The sequence below is a fragment of the Oncorhynchus nerka genome, linkage group LG5, assembly GCF_034236695.1.
Source record: "Oncorhynchus nerka isolate Pitt River linkage group LG5, Oner_Uvic_2.0, whole genome shotgun sequence".
NCBI classification, from domain to species: Eukaryota; Metazoa; Chordata; class Actinopteri; order Salmoniformes; family Salmonidae; genus Oncorhynchus; species Oncorhynchus nerka.
Genome location: NC_088400.1, coordinates 10,000,548 through 10,005,547, shown reverse-complemented (window position 1 = coordinate 10,005,547; position 5,000 = coordinate 10,000,548).

The window sequence follows — 5,000 nt, the reverse complement described above, 5'->3', positions numbered from 1 at the left end:
CAAATTTTTACTTAAACTTAACATTTTTTAGTTGGCCCAAAGCTCCAACATATTGTGTTTGATCAAATGGTCTCATATGTTCATCCTACTACAAATGATTATTTGGCATCTTAGCTAAAACAAAAAAGGCTGTGGAACTAGTTACACACACAATGCTTTAACATATAATGTTTTCAGCTTACATATTTGACACACGTGATTGCATTGTGCATGTTCATTTATATAGTCATTCAAATTCAAAATGTCCTCACCTGGGATTTGAACTAACCTCTTGGTTCACAGCATTCCAATCTTCCTTCTACACCACCATGTACTGTGAACTGATTCAGCCTGTATTGCTACACGTTGCATTTCAAAGTAAATCTCAGTTCTGTTAAAAGTACACTCATAAAAACTATTTTATTTCTCATTTTATTTCTCATTCAGGAGTACTATTAAAACAGAGTAATATGCACCACCAACATTAGACACCTTTACAGAAAAACATCATATTACTTAAATATGTCAATCAAATCAATGAAGAGAGAATAGTCAGAAGAACTGATGAATGACACAGACATACAAAGTGGTTTAGCAGGAAGACTGGAAGGCCATCATCAAAGAGGTTGAGAGTTTCAATTCCAGATGAGGACATGTTGAATAATAACTAAACAGTTTTAGTTCAGGTTAAAGCTTGGACAGAAAAGTTGAGTCAACTAAAACAAAACTCTGGAACCACTTACTGAATAACAACTAGCTGAAACAACTAGACTTGTGGGTGCTTTTTGTTTTTACACTCTTGTCTCTAAATAACTCTACTTGCAATATGTCATTATTAGTGGGAGGTTGAGAAGCAATGATGAGTTTTTGTATTTTGGTATTTATATTGATGTTGTATACAGATGTGGTACACGGCTCTTAATCAGCCTGTTGCAGGAGAACTTTCCTGCAATGCAGGACACTTTAAACGTGTAGTGTACATGTATTTGAAGATGATTCAAATCAAAAATAATCCAACCATTTTTACGTGATGTTTAGGCCTACTTGTCACCAGTAGCTGTGTGTGGGTAAGATCAAAGGAGGATATAGTGATATATATATATATATATATATATATATATATATATATATATATATATATATATATAGTGATATACTGTGTGTATATATATATATATATATATATATATATATATATATAGTGATATACTGTGATATATATACATATATATACATATAGTGATATACTGTGTGTATATATATATATATATATATATATATATATATATATATAGTGATATACTGTGATATATATACATATATATATATATAGTGATATACTGTGTGTATATATATATATATATATATATATATATATATATATATATATAGTGATATACTGTGATATATATACATATATATACATATAGTGATATATATGCCAAGACAATAAGAAGACACAGTTGCAGAATAAATTCAACCACACCTTTTTTTTTCATCACAATACCGGAGAACCACCTCTGTCCAGGGAAGTCCACAAAACATATTGCAGGTAACCTAACACTTACATGACCTATAGTGTGGTCAAGGAAGTTAATGTTTCCCACATTTTGGAAACATTATCATCTTTTATGAATGTAAGCTAAATATAATGTGTCTGTCCATGGTTCTGATTTCTCTGTGCGTGTGTGTGTGTGTGTGCGCGTGTGCGTGTGGGTGCGTGTTCGTGCAAGTAGAAAAAACATGTTGATTCACCGTACTTGTAGAGAACCGCCAATGCCATCCTCCTCAGTTTCATGTTGATGAAAAGGTCTATCACTCTCAGAGGGGCACTGCTTTGCTCGCTTGGACGATTTCTCCGGTGAGATACACTCAGCCTCTTGCCAATTGAAGGCAAATTATGAAACACAGAGAGACAGAATATACATTTGTATTTTATTTTGGGGAAGCTTGGCTTCCCTTGGCATCCATGAATACACACCACTGCTGGTCACACACACAAGTGTTAGCTAGCTACATGCTAATGTCCGGTTGGCTACTTCATCCATCCAGTGTCTGTTCTGTTTGATCAGTTAGTTTATAGCTAACAGCAACATACTTTACAACACAGAGAGAGCGATGAATCGCTATCTCACTGTCAAGATGGCCGCCAGTCTCTCTTCTCTCTTGCCCAGTTCCATCAGAACCGGGGGGTGATGTCATAGTAGCAGGTTGTGGAGGGAGTGGAAGGCTGTCTGCTAATTACAGTGAGTGCTTTGTTCTGCATTCCTTTAGTGATCTGTGTGCCTCGCACTGCCTCACTGTTCTTGACATTCACATCAATAGCAGTTTGAGGATGATGCATTCTCTGCAGCACCAACATCACATCTCAAACCACCCCCCCTCCCTCGTCCTGGACTGACTGATTAGAAATTCTACTACTATTTGTTATGAAAGCGAGGGCTACATATGGTGAAAGGTCAGAGAAGGAGAAATCTGTTGCTGATACAAAACTGTAAGAGGTACCAGTAGGCTAAGATACAGTAGTAGCAACATCTACCGTAGCAACATCTACCGTAGCAACAGCTGTCGTAAGATTCTGTCGACATATTATTTTTGCTGAATCCTAATTTAAATTCATTCTAATAAGACATCATTTCACCGCCGGTGATTTCAACTTCCGGTTGTCAAGACATTTTAGTTGACAACCATTGGCACACGTAGACCGCTCCTGTATACTGATCTTCCTAGAGGCTGCATAGAGGTTTCCCATAGTTTAACCACATAACAGGCCTGGTCTGAAAGGAATTGAGACATTTACAGGTGTTTAATCAACATACATATCAATGTTTTAAATAGAAAAAAAATTAAGGAGAAATAAGACAACAATACTTGCATGTACGTATTGTTTAGGGGCGGCAGGGTAGCCTAGTGGTTAGTTCAAATCTCCGAGCTGACAAGGTACAAATCTGTCGTTCTGCCCCTGAACAGGCAGTTAACCCACTGTTCCTAGGCCGTCATTGAAAATAAGAATTTGTTCTTAATTAACAAACTTGCCTAGTTAAATAAAGGTAAAGTTTAGTGTCGTCTCTCTACTCTAAAGTATTGGCTAAACAGTTTGAAGGGTGACGAGTGTTATACAGAGGATTGCATTTCCTGGTTTCTTTCCTTTTGCGATTGACTTCACTTGTGAGCCTCCCCTCACCCTGTCTTAGATCGTGATGCTGAGTGATAAATTACACCCTGAGATTAAAGCAATTTACCGTACGGAATGAAACAGCTTCATCGCTGTGGCCCCTCGGTCTTATCAATATCAGGGACTTTGCTGTGAATTATACTTTGATCATGGCAACAATCTATGTTCCCATTAGTTCCCAAGCCAAGACTAGACTGGTGGAAAATTGTACAAGCAACTGTCTGTGTGAAAGATGGCAAATGTCAAATAGATATTTCCTCCAGAGAGAGAGAGAGGCAGTGTTAACAAGGGCCGGATCTGGCGCACTTGCATCACATTCACTGCTGTAGTAGAAGGAATCCAAGAGAGGAGGGAGAAAATTAACATGAGATGCTCCAGTACATATGAAAACATTTTTAATCAGATTAGTCACGTCTGTTTCAACAAATATGTTTAAGTGCATCTTTAAAGGGGAATATTATACTTCCGAAACAACTGGGGCTAAGTTATATCCCAAATGATACCCTTTTTCTTATTTAGTCCACTACTTTCGACCAGATTCCTAAATAAGGAATACCATTTGGGACACGGACTGTATCAAGAAACTGTCAGGATTTGGCCAGGGTTGTTCCGGTTTTTGGTCACTAGATGCCCCTTTGTGCCTTTTGACCTTTTGTTTTCCCTTGATCCCCATTATTATTTGCACCTGTGCCTCGTTTCCCCTGATTGTATTTAAACCCTTTGTTTTCCTCAGTCCTTTGCTCTGTGTTTGTATGTTAGCACCCAGCCCTAGTATTCTGTGAACTCTTGTTGATCCCGGTGGACGCTCTTGTGGAATTCTGTTTTTTGTTCTTGTTTATTTATTTTTGAGTATCTTTTGAGGCTTTTTGTGCTATACCTACCACCTTGTGGATTTACCTTTTTGTCTTGGAGGATTACCTTTGTTCTTGTGGAATTCCTTTTGAGGTTGTGGAGTTACATGTGTTCCTGAAGGACTTCACTTTTTACTTCATTAAATACATCGTCTCAAGTACTGCTGTGTCTGCCTCATCTTCTGGGTTCTGCCGACTATTCGTGGCTCAGTTGGTTAAGTGACTGTTTCTCACTCCGGAGACCCGGGTTCGTAACCGGGTCCTGACAGAAACACAGAGCCAAAAATGAACCCAGAGGCAGCCAGTTCCCAGGACCTTGTTGCCATGCTGTCCCACCACCAGGACACTGTCCAACGCCACGAAGCCGCCCTGGTTCAGCAAGAGGCCTTAATGGCTAGACATTCTCATCTTCTGTCGGAGATGCTGACTTCCATAAAGCAGATATCTGATCGACTTACCCCGGCAACAGTTCCCGTCCCAGTACCTCAGATTCACGTACCCATGGTAGTTAACCCTCTGGCTGAACCTCGTCTTCCACCTCCCCAACGGTTCTCAGGTGATCCAAGTGCTTGTAAAGGGTTTCTCACCCAATGTTCTCTCTCCTTCGAGCTGCAACCCTCGTCGTTCCCCACCGACCGGTCTAAGATCGCATATATCATCACCCTGCTGTCGGAAAAAGCCTTGGCCTGGGCTACTGCTGTGTGGGATGCCCATAGTTCCTGCTGTGCCAGCTACTCTGCCTTTGCTGAGGAATTCAAACGAGTGTTTCAAGGCCCAAGCAGTGGTCCTGACTCAGCCAAACAGCTCCTGACTCTCCACCAAGGTCGGCGCAGCGTGACGGACTATGCTATCCAGTTCCGCACGGTGGCAGCAGCGAGTGGCTGGAACAACGAGGCGCTCACGGTGTGCTTTCTGAAAGGCCTTTCCGACACTATCCAAGATGAACTGGCCACTCGGGAACCACCGGACAATCTCGAGTCCCTGATCAAGTTGGC